The 12,419-nt window shown below is 40.5% G+C and overlaps 1 long non-coding RNA gene across 1 annotated transcript in view; it reads right to left on the bottom strand.

Moving 5' to 3' along the window:
- LOC149119064 (uncharacterized) overlaps positions 1–1,041 on the bottom strand; it is a 128,406-nt gene extending 127,365 nt beyond the window's left edge. The window contains exon 1 of the long non-coding RNA XR_016228822.1: positions 1,008–1,041. This is a non-coding gene — a long non-coding RNA (uncharacterized LOC149119064). The remainder of the gene's footprint in view (positions 1–1,007) is intronic.
- Between the last annotated feature and the right edge of the window lie 11,378 nt (positions 1,042–12,419).

Genomic DNA, 12,419 nt, shown 5'->3' with positions numbered 1-12,419 from the left:
AATTAATATCTGTCTCCTCAGGCAAAGTGTTCCATTTGATTTTCCAAAACACAAAAACTCACCTTGGTCGTGTTACCTGTAGATTTCTAAGCTTCAAACGCCTATTTGCTGTGTTTTTCATTACAAAATGGCTACTCTGCCCAAACTCTTGTTTGTATTGTGGCAGAATACAAAATTTGGGAAGGAAGAAGGCAAAACCAACTCAGACGCAGAAAACATTTAGGATATTGCCACTCAAGAAACCACAAATCGTCTGAGGCTCCCAAAACAATGACAGCAAGCCAGAATTGGAGCAGGCCAAGAGCTGTGCCCTGTTTGAAAAAGAGCATTCCCAGCCGGCTCCGCGGCTCATTAAGCTAATCCTCCACCTAGCGGCCCCAGCACACCAGGTTCTAGTCCCGGTCTGGGTGCGGATTCTGTCCCGGTTGCCCCTCTTCCAGGCCAGCCCTCTGCTGTGGCCAGGGAGTGCAGTGGAGGATGGCCCAAGTGCTGGGGCACTGCACCCCATGGGAGACCAGGAAAAGCACCTGGCTCCTGGTTCCTGCAATCGGATCAGCGCGGTGCGCCCGCCGCAGCACACTGGCCGCGGCGGCCATTGGAGGGTGAACCAACGGCAAAGGAAGAAATTTCTCCCTGTCTCTCTCTCTCACTGTCCACTCTGCCTGTCAAGAAAAAAAAAAAAAAGGAAAAAGACCATTCCCCCGGATCCTGAACTCCATATTGCAGCTTCAAAACCAAAGCTCACCTCAGAAAATTCATTACAAACCATGATAAATAAGAAAAATAAGAAAAAGGCCAAAGAAATGCAAGAATCCATTATGATATTGGGCTTGATTCACTCGAAGGAAACAGGCTGTTCCAGGATTCATCCACCCCTGCAGCTGACTGCCTGTGGTATTCTGACTGAATTAACCTGAAAATCACAGTGAAACTCAGTTTGGAGGCAATTAATATCTGTCACCTCAGCCAAAGTGTTCCATTTGATTTTCCAAAACACAAAAACTCACCTTGGTCGTGTTACCTGTAGATTTCTAAGCCTCAAACGCCTATTTGTTGTGTTTTTTATTTCATAATACCTACTCTGTCCAAACTCTTGTTTGTATTGCATCAGAATACAAAATTTGGGAAGGAAGAAGGCAAAACCAACACAGACCCAAAAAACATCTAGTAAATTGACACACTAGAATCCACAAATTTGCTGAAGCACTCAAAACATTGACAGCAAGCCAGAATTGGAGGAGGACAACAGCTGTGCCCTGATTGAAAAGAAGCATCCTCTTGTTCCCTGAACCCAATATGCCAGCCTTAAAACCAGAGCTCACATCAGAAAATTTATTGCAAACCATGATACATAAGAGAAATGAGAAAAAGCCAAAGAAATGCAAGAATCCATAATGATATTGGGCTTGATTTAGTCGCAAGGAAACCGGCTGTTCCTGGATTCATCCACCCCTGCAGCTGAATGCCTGTGGAATTCTGATGGAATTAACCTGAAAATCGCAGGGAAACTCAGTTTGGAGGCAATTAATATCTGTCACCTCAGCCAAAGTGTTCCATTTTCTTTTCCAAAACACAAAAACTCACCTTGGTCGTGTTACCTGTAGATTTCTGAGCTTCAAACGCCTATTTGTTGCACTTTTTATTTCATAATAGCTACTCTGTCCAAACTCTTGTTTGTATTGCATCAGAATACAAAATTTGGGAAGGAAGAAGGCAAAACCAACTCAGACCCAGAAAATATTTAGGAAATTACTGCTCAAGGAACCAAAAGTAAGCTGAGGCATGCAGAACAATGACAGCAAGACAGAATTGGAGCAAGCCAACAGCTGTGCCCTGATTGAAAAAGAACCATTCTCTTGTACCCTGAAATCCATTTTGCAGCCTCAAAACCAAAGCTCACATCAGAAAATTCATAACAAACCATGATAAATAAGGGAAATGTGAAAAAGCCAAAGAAATGCAAGAGTCCTTTGTGATATTTGGCTGGATTTAGACACAAGGAAACTGGCTGTTTCAGGACTCATCCCACCCTTAAAGAGACTGACTTTGGAATTCTGATTGAATTCACCTCAAAATTGCACTCACACTCAATTTGGAGGAAATTAGTATCTGTCCCCTCAGCAGAAGGGGTCCATGTCACTATCCAAAACAAAGAAACTCATCTTGATTGTGTTGCCTGTACAGTTCTAATCCTGAAAGGCCAATTTCCTTTGTTTTTTTTTTCTTTCATAATGGCTACTCTGTCAAAATCTTGCTTGTATTGCATCAGAATACAAAATTTAGGAATAAGAAGGCAAAAGTAACTCAGACCCAGAAAACATTTAGGAAATTGCCACTCAAGAATCCACAAATCAGCTGAGGCACCCAAAACAATGACAGCAAGCCAGAATTGGAGCAACCCAACAGCTGTGCCCTGATTGAAAAACAACCCTCCTCTTGTGCCCTGAACTCAATATGCCAGCTTAAAACCAAAGCTCACATCAGAAAATTCATTACAAACCATGATAAATAAGAAAAATGAGAAAAAGCCAAAGAAATGCAAGAATCCATAATGATATTGGGCTTGATTTAGTCGCAAGGAAATCGGCTCGTCCAAGATTCATCCCCCCCTCCAGCTGACTGCCTGTGGAATTCTGACTGAATTAACCTGAAAATCGCAGTGACAATCAGTTTGGAGGCAATTACTATCTGTCACCTCAGCCAAAGTGCTCCACTTTATTTTCCAAAACACAAAAACTCACTTGGTCTTGTTACCTGTAGATGTATAAGCTTCAAACGCCTATTTGTTGTGTTTTTTATTTCATAATGGCTACTCTGTCAAAACTCTTGTTTGTATTGCCTCAGAATACAAAATTTGGGAAGGAAGAAGGCAAAACCAACTCAGACCCCGAAAACATTTAGGAAATTGCCGCTCAAGAAACCAAAATCAGCTGAGGCACCCAAAACAATGACAGCAAGCTAGAATTGGAGCAAGCCAACAGCTGTGCCCTGTTTGAAATAGAACCATCCTCTTGTGCCCTGAACTCAATATGCCAGCCTCAAAACCAAAGCTCACATCAGAAAATTCATTACAAACCATGATACAAAAGAAAAATGAGAAAAATCCAAAGCAATGCAAGAATCCATAATGATATTGGCCTTGATTTAGTCACAAGGAAACCAGATGTTCCCGGATGCATCCACCCCTCCAGCTGACTGCCTGTGGAATTCCGACTGAATTTACCTGAAAATTGCAGTGAAACTCAGTTTGGAGGCAATTACTATCTGTCACCTCAGCCAAAGTGTTCCATTTGATTTTCCAAAACACAAAATCTCACCTTGGTCGTGTTACCTGTAGCTTCAAATGCCTATTTGTTGTGTTTTTAATTTCATAATGGCTACTCTGTCCAAACTCTTGTTTGTATTGCGTCAGAATAGAAAATTTGGGAAGGAAGAAGGCAAAACCAACTGAGACCCAGAAAACATTTAGGAAATTGCCACTCAAGAAACCACAACTCGGCTGAGGCACCCAAACCAATGACAGCAAGCCAGAATTGGAGCAACCCAACAGCTGTGCCCTGATTGAAAAAGTTCCTTCCTTTTGTGACCTCAACTCAATATGCCAGCCTAAAAACCAAAGCTCACATCAGAAAATTCATTACAAACCATGATAAATAAGAAAAATGAGAAAAAAGCCAAAGAAATGCAAGAATCCATAATGATATTGGACTTTATTTAGTCACAAGGAAACCGGCTATTACCGGATTCATCCACCCATCCAGCTGACTGACTGTGGAATTCTGACTGAATTAAGCTGAATGGAGGCAGTTAATATCTGTCACCACAGCCAAAGTGTTCCATTTTATTTTCCAAAACACAAAATCTCACCTTGGTCATGTTGCCTGTAGATTTCTAAGCTTCAAACGCCTATTTGTTGTGTTTTTTATTTCATAATGGCTACTCTGTCCAAACTCTTGTTTGTATTGTGTCAGAATACAAAATTTGGGAAGAAAGCAGGCAAAACCAACTGAGACTCAGAAAACATTTACCGAATTTCCGCTCAAGAAACCAAAAGTCAGCTGAGGCACCAAAAACAATGAAAGCAAGCCAGAACTTGAGCAAGCCAACAGCTGTGCCCTGATTGAAAAAGACCATTAATCCAGTGCCCTGAACTCCATATTGCAGTCTCAAAACCAAAGATCACATCAGAAAATTCATTACAAACCATGATAAATAAGAAAAATGAGAAAAAAGCCAAAGAATTGCAAGAGTCCATAATGATATTGGGCTTGATTTAGTCATAAGGAAACCGGCTGTTCCCGGATTCATCCACCCCTCCAGCTGACTGCCTGTGGAATTCTGACTGAATTAACCTGAAAATCACAGTGAAACTCAGTTTGGAGGCAATTAATATCTGTCACCTCAGCCAAAGTGTTCCATTGTATTTTCCAAAACACAAAAACTCACCTTGGTCGTGTTACCTGTAGATGTATAAGCTTCAAACGCCTATTTGTTTTGTTGCTTATTTCATAATGGCTACTGTAAACAAACTCTTGTTTGTATTGCATCAGAATACAAAATTTGGGAAGAAAGAAGGCAAAATCAACTCAGACCCAATAATCATTTAGGAAAATGCCGTTCAAGAAACCAAAAGTCAGCTGAGACACCCAAAACAATGACAGCAAGCCAGAAGTGGAGCAAGCCAACAGCTCTGCCCTGTTTGAAAAAGACCATTCTTCCGGTGCCCTGAACTCCATATTGCCGCCTCAAAAGCAAAGCTCACATCAGAAAATTCATTACAAACCAGGATAAATAAGGGAAATGTGAAAAAAACAAAGAAATGCAAGAGTCCTTTGTGATATTTGGCTGGATTTAGACACAAGGAAACCGGCTGTTCCCGGATTCATCCACCACTCCAGCTGACTGCCTGTGGAATTCTGACTGAATTAACCTGAAAATCGCAGTGAAGCTCAGTTTGGAGGCAATTAATATCTGTCACCTCAGCGAAAGTGTTTCATTTGATTTTCCAAAACACAAAACCTCACCTTGGTCATGTTACCTGTAGATTTCTAAGCTTCAAATGCCTATTTGCTGTGTTGTTTATTTCAAAATGGCTACTCTGTCCAAATTCTTGTTTGTATTGCGTCAGAATACAAAATTTGGGAAGGAAGAAGGCAAAACCAACTGAGATTCAGAAAACATTTAGGAAATTGCCGCTCAAGAAACTGAAGGACACTGAGGCACCCAAAACCTTGAAAGGAAGACAGAATTGGAGTAAGCCAACAGCTGTTACCTGATTGAAAAAGACCATTCCTCCGGTGCCCTGAACTCCATCTTGCAGGTTCAAAACCAAAGCTCACATCAGAAAATTTATTACAAACCATGAAAAATAAGAAAAATCCTAAAAAATCCAAAGAAATTCAGGAGTTCTTAGTGATATTGGGCTTGAATCATTCCCTTCTTAATGGCTGTTTCCAGATTCATCCATACCTCCCAGCTGAGTGTCTGTGGTTTCTGACTGAATTAACATGAAAATCGCAGTGAAACTCGGTTTGGAGGCAATTACTATCTGTCACCTCAGCCAAAGTGTTCCATTTGATTTTCCAAAACACAAAAACTCACCTTGGTCGTGTTACCTGTAGATTTCTAAGCTTCAAATGCATATTTGTTGTGTTGTTTATTTCATAATGGCTACTCTGTCCAAACTCTTGTTTATATTGCGTCAGAATACAAAATTTGGGAAGGAAGAAGGCAAATCCAACTGAGACTCAGAAAACATTTAGGAAAATGCCGCTCAAGAAACCTAAACTCAGCTGAGGCACCAAAAAAATGACAGCAATCCAGAACTTGAGCAAGCCAACAGCTGTGCCCTGATTGAAAAAGACCATTAATCCAGTGCCTGAACTCCATATTCAAGCCTCAAAACCAAAGCTCACATCAGAAAATTCATTACAGACCATGATAAATAAGAAAAATGAGAAAAAAGCCAAAGAAATGCAAGAATCCATAATGATATTGGGCTTGATTTAGTTGCAAGGAAACCGGCTGTTCCCGGATTCATCCACCCCTCCAGCTGACTGCCTGTGGAATTCTGATTGAATTCACCTGAAAATTGCAGTGAAACTCAGTTTGGAGGCAATTAATATCTGTCACCTCAGCCAAAGTTTCCATTTTATTTTCCAAAACACAAAAACTCACCTTGGTCGTGTTACCTGTAGATTTCTAAGCTTCAAACACCTATTTGTTGTGTTTTTTATTTCATAATGGCTACCGTGCCCAAACTCTTGTTTGTATTGTGGCAGAATACAAAATTTGGGAAGGAAGAAGCCAAAACCAACTCAGACCCATAAAACATTTAGGAAATTGCCGCTCAAGAAACCAAAAGTCAGCTGAGGCACCCAAAACAATGACAGCAAGGCAAAATGGGAGCAAGGCGACAACTGTGCCCTGTTTGAAAAAGACCATTCCTCCTGTGCCCTGAACTCCATATTCCAGCCTCAAAACCAAAGCTCACAGCAGAAAATTCATTACAAACCATGATAAATAAGGGAAATGTGAAAAAGCCAAAGAAATGCAGGAGTCCTTTGTGAAATTTGGTTGGATTCAGACACAAGGAAACTGGCTGTTCCCAGATTCATACCCCCTTCCACAGACAGACTTTGGAATTCTGATTGAATTCACCTCAAAATCGCACTCACACTCAATTTGGAGGGAATTAGGATCTGTCCCCTCAGCAGAAGGGTATCATGTCATTTTCCAAAACACAGAAACTCATCTTGGTCGAGTTGCCTGTAGATTTCTAATCCTGAAAGGGCAATTTGCTGTGTTATTTTTTCTTTCATAATGGCTACTCTGTCAAAATCTTGCTTGTATTGCATCAGAATACAAAATTTGGGAAGGAAGAAGGTAAAACCGACTCAGACCCAGAAAATATTTAGCAAATTACCGCTCAAGAAACCACAAATCGGCTGAGGCACCCAAAACAATGACAGCAAGCCAGAATTGGAGCAAGCCAACAGCTGTGCCCTGATTGAACAAAACCATTAATCCAGTGCCCTGAACTCCATATTCCAGCCTCAAAACCAAAGCTCACAAAAAATAATCATTACAAAAAATGATAAATAAGGGAAATCTGAGAAAGCCAAAGTAATTCAAGAGTCCTTTGTGGTATTTGGCTGGATTTAGACAGAAGGAAAGAGGCTGTTTCTGGATTCATCCCCCCCTTCCACAGACTGACTTTGGAATTCTGACTCAATTCACCTCAAAATCGCACTCACACTCAATTTGGAGGGAATTAGTATCTGTCCCCTCAGCAGAAGTGTTCCATGTGAATTTCCAAAACACAGAAACTCATCTTGGTCGTGTTGCCTGTAGATTTCTAATCCTGAAAGGGCAATTTACTGTGTTTTTTTTTTCTTTCATAATCGCTACTCTGTCCAAAATCTTGCTTGTATTGCGTCAGAATACAAAATTTGGGAATAAGAAGGCAAATCCGATCAGAACCAGAAAACATTTAGGAAACTGCAGAAAAAGAATCCACAAATCAGCTGAGGCACCCAAAACAATGACAGCAAGCAGAATTGGAGCACGGCAACAGCTGTGCCCTGATTGAAAAAGAACCTTCCTCTTGTGCCCTAAACTCAATATGCCAGCCACAAAACCAAAGCTCACATCAAAAAATTCTTTTCAAACCATGATAAATAGGAAAAATCAGAAAAAAGCCAAAGAAATGCAAGTTTTCTTAGTGATATTGGGCTTGATTTATTCCTAAGTAAACAGCTGTTTCCAGATTCATCCACAACTCCCAGCTGAGTGAATAGGGATTCTGACTGAATTCACCTCAAAATGGCAGTGAAATTCGGTTTGGAGACAATTAATATCTGTCACCTCAGCCAAAGTGTTCCATTTTATTTTCCAAAACAAAAAAACTCACTTTGGTCATGTTACCTATAGATTTCCAAGCTTCAAACGCCTATTTGTTGTGTTTTTTATTTCATAATGGCTACTCTGTCCAAAATCTTCCTTGTATTGCATCACATACAAAATTTGGGAAGGTAGAAGGCAAAGCCAACTCAGACACAGAAAACATTTAGGAAATTGCCACTCAAGAAACCAAAAGTCAGCTGAGGCACCCAAAACCATGACAGCAAGCCAGAATTGGAGGAGGCAATCAGCTGAGTCCTGATTGAAAAAGGCCATTCTTCCGGGACCCTGAACTCCATATTCCAGCCTCAAAACCAAAGCTGACATCAGGAAATTCATTACAAACCACGATACATAAGAAAAATGAGAAAAAAGCCAAGAAATGCAAGAATCCATAATGATATTGAGCTGGATTTAGGCGCAAGGAAACGGGCTGTTCCCGGATTCATCCACCCCTCCAGCTGACTACCTGTGGAATTCTGACTGAATTCACCTGAAAATCGCAGTGAAACTCAGATTGGAGGCAATTAATATCTGTCACCTCAGCCAAAGTGTTCCATTTTATTTTCCATAACACAAAAACTCACCTTGGTCGTGTTATCTGTAGATTTCTAAGCTTCAAACACCTATGTGTAGTGTTTTTCATTTCATAATGGCTGCTCTGGCCAAACTCTTGTTTGTATTGTGTCAGAATACAAAATTTGGGAAGGAAGAAGGCAAAACCAACTCAGACCCAGAAAACATTTAGGAAATTGCCGCTCAAGAAATCACAAATCAGCTGAGGCACCCAAAAAAATGTCAGGATGCCAGAATTGGAACATGCCAACAGCTGTGCCCTGATTGAAAAAGAACCTTCCTCTTGTGCCCTGAACTCAATATGCCAGCCTCAAAACCAAAGCTCACATCAGAAAATTCATTACAGACCATGATAAATAAGAAAAATCAGAAAAAATCCAAAGAAATGCAGGAGTTCTTAGTGATATTGGGCTTGATTTATTCTCTTATTGCTGGCTGGTTGCAGATTCATCAACAACTCCCAGCTGAGTGTCTGTGGTTTCTGACTGAATTAACATGAAAATCGCAGTGAAACTCGGTTTGGAGGCAATTACTATCTGTCACCTCAGCCAAAGTGTTCCATTTTATTTTCCAATACACAAAAACTCACCTTGGTCATGCTACCTGCAGATTGCTAAGCTTCAAACGCAATTTGTTGTGTTGTTTATTTCATAATGGCTACTGTGCCCAAACTCTTGTTTGTATTGTGTCAGAATGCAAAATTTCAAAAGGGAGAAGGCAAAACCAACTCAGACCCAGAAAACATTTAGGAAATTTCCACTCAAGAAACCAAAAGTCAGCTGAGGCACCCAAAACAATGACAGCAAGCCAGAATTGGAGCACGCCAACAGCTGTGCCCTGATTGAAAAAGAACCTTCCTCTTGTGCCCTGAACTCAATATGCCAGCCTCAAAACCAAAGCTCACATCAGAAAATTCATTACAAACCATGATACATAAGAAAAATGAGAAAAAAGCCAAAGAAATGCAAGAATCCCTAATTATATTGGGCTTGATTTAGTCGCAAGGAAACCGGCTGTTCCCGGATTCATTCGCCCCTCAAGCTGACGGCCTGTGGAATTCTGACTGAATTAACCTGAAAATCGCAGTGAAACTCAGTTTGGAGGCAATTAATATCTGTCACCTCAGCCAAAGTGTTCCATTTGATTTTCCAAAACAGAAAAACTCACCTTGGTTGTTTTACCTGTAGATGTCTAAGTTTCAACATCCTATTTGTTGTGTTTTTTATTTCATAATGGCTACTCTGTCCAAACTCTTGTTTGTATTGCATCAGAATACAAAATTTCAGAAGGAAGAAGGCAACACCAAATCAGACCCAGAAAACATTTAGGAAATTGCCGCTCAAGAAGCCAAAAGTCACTGAGGCACCCAAAACAATGACAGCAAGCCAGAAGAGGAGCAAGCCAACAGCTGTGCCCTGATTGAAAAAGAACCTTCCTCTTGTGCCCTGAACTCAATATGCCAGCCTCAAAACCAAAGCTCACATCAGAAAATTCATTAAAACCATGATAAATAAGAAAAAAGAGAAAAAAGCCAAAGAAATGCAAGAATCCATAATGATATAGGGCTTGATTTAGTCGCTAGGAAACCGGCTGTTCCTGGATTCATCTACCCCTCTAGCTGACTGCCTGTGGAATTCTGACTGAATTAACCTGAAAATCATAGTGAAACTCAGTTTGGAGGCAATTAATATCTGTCACCTCAGCCAAAGTGTTCCATTTGATTTTCCAAAACACAAAAACTCACCTTGGTAGTGTTACTTGTAGATTTCTAAGCTTCAAACGCCTATTAGTTGTGTTTTTTCTTTCGTAATGGCTACTCTGTCCAAACTCTTCTTTGCATTGCATCAGAATACAAAATTTGGGAAGGAAGAAGGCAAAGCCAACTCAGACCCTGAAAACATTTGGGAAATTGCCACACAAGAAACCACAAATCGGCTGAGGCACTCAAAACAATGACAGCAAGCCAGAATTGGAGCAAGCCAACAGCTGTGCCCTGATTGAAAAAGAACCATCCTCTTGTGCCCTGAACTCCATATTGCAGCCTCAAAACCAAAGCTCACATCAGAAAATTCATTACAAACCATGATAAATAAGAAAAAAGAGAAAAAAGCCAAAGAAATGCAAGAATCCATAATGATATTGGGTTTGATTTAGTTGCAAGGAAACCTGCTGTTCCCAGATTCATCCACCACTCCTGCTGACTGCCTGTGGAATTCTGACTGAATTAACCTGACAATCGCAGTGAAACTCAAGAAACCAAATTTCAGCTGAGGCACCCAAAACAAAGACAATAGCCAGAATTGGAGCAGGCCAACAGCTGTGCCCTGTTTGAAAAAGACCATTCCTCCAGTGCCCTGAACTCAAAATGCCAGCCTCAAAACCAAAGCTCACATCAGAAAATTCATTACAAACCATGATAAATAAGGGAAATGTGAAAAAGCCAAAGAAATGCAAGAGTCCTTTGTGATATTTGGCAGGATTTAGACACAAAGAAACTGGCTGTTTCCAGATTCATCCCCCCCTTCCACAGACTGACTTTGGAATTCTGATTGAATTCACCTCAAAATCGCTCTCACACTCCATTTGGAGGGAATTAGAATCTGTCCCCTCAGCAGAAGCGTTCCATGTCATTTTCCAAAACACAGAATCTCATCTTGGTTGTGTTGCCTATGGATTTCTAATCCTGAAAGGTCAATTTGCTGTGTTTTTTTTTTCTTTCATACTGGCTACTCTGTCCAAAATCTTGCTTGTATTGCATCAGAATACAAAAATTGGGAAGGAAGAAGGCAAAACCAACTCAGACCCAGAAAACATTTAGGAAATTGCCACACAAGAAACCACAAATCAGCTGAGGCACCCAAAACAATGACAGCAAGCCAGAAGTGGAGCAAGCCAACAGCTGTGCCCTGATTGAAAAAGAACCTTCCTCTTGTGCCCTGAACTCAATATGCCAGCCTCAAAACCAAAGCTCACATCAGAAAATTCATACAAACCATGATAAATAAGGGAAATGTGAAAAAGCTGAAGAAATGCAAGCCTGTGGAATCCTAACTGAATTAACTGAATTAACCTGAAAATCGCAGTGAAACTGAGTTTGGAGGCAATTAATATCTGTCACCTCAGCCAAAATGTTCCATTTCATTTTCCAAAACACAAAAACAGCTTGGTCATGTTACCTGTAGATTTGTATGCTTCAAACACCTATTTGTTGTGTTTTTTATTTCATAATGGCTACTCTGTCGAAAATCTCGCTTGTATTGCATCAGAATACAAAATTTGGGAAGGAAGAAGGCAAAGCCAACTCAGACCCAGAGAACATTTAGGAAATTGCCACACAGGAAACCACAAATTGGCTGAGGAACCCAAAACAATGACAGCAAGCCAGAATTGCAGCAAGCCAACAACTGTACCCTCTTTGAAAAAGACAGGTCCTCCAGTACCCTGAACTCCATATTGCAGCCTCAAAACCAAGCTCACATCAGAAAATTCATTACAAACCATGATAAATCAGGGAAATGTGAAAAAGCCATAGAAATGCAAGAGTCCTTTTTGATATTTGGCTGGATTCAGATACAAGGAAACTGGCTGTTTCCAGATTCATCCCCCCCTTCCACAGACTGACTTTGGAATTCTGATTGAATTCACCTCAAAATCGCACTCACACTCAATTTGGAGGGAATTAGAATCTGTGCCCTCAGCAGAAGGGTTACATGTCATTTTCCAAAACACAGAAACTCATCTTGGTCGTGTAGCCTGTAGATTTCTAATCCTGAAAGGGCAATGCGCTGTGTTTTTTTTTTTTTTCTTTCATAATGGCTATTCTCCAAAATCTTGCTTGTATTGCATCAGAATACAAAATTTGGGAATAAGTAGGCAAAACCAACTCAGACCCAGAAAACATTTAGGAAATTGGCACTCAAGAAACCACAAATCAGCTGAGA

Source organism: Oryctolagus cuniculus, unplaced genomic scaffold (genome assembly GCF_051225735.1).
Source record: "Oryctolagus cuniculus isolate XC-2025 breed Fujian yellow rabbit unplaced genomic scaffold, ASM5122573v1 ptg000037l, whole genome shotgun sequence".
Classification (NCBI taxonomy): domain Eukaryota; kingdom Metazoa; phylum Chordata; class Mammalia; order Lagomorpha; family Leporidae; genus Oryctolagus; species Oryctolagus cuniculus.
The sequence above is the reverse complement of the archived record's forward strand: the minus strand, read 5'-3'. Positions and strand labels throughout refer to the sequence as shown.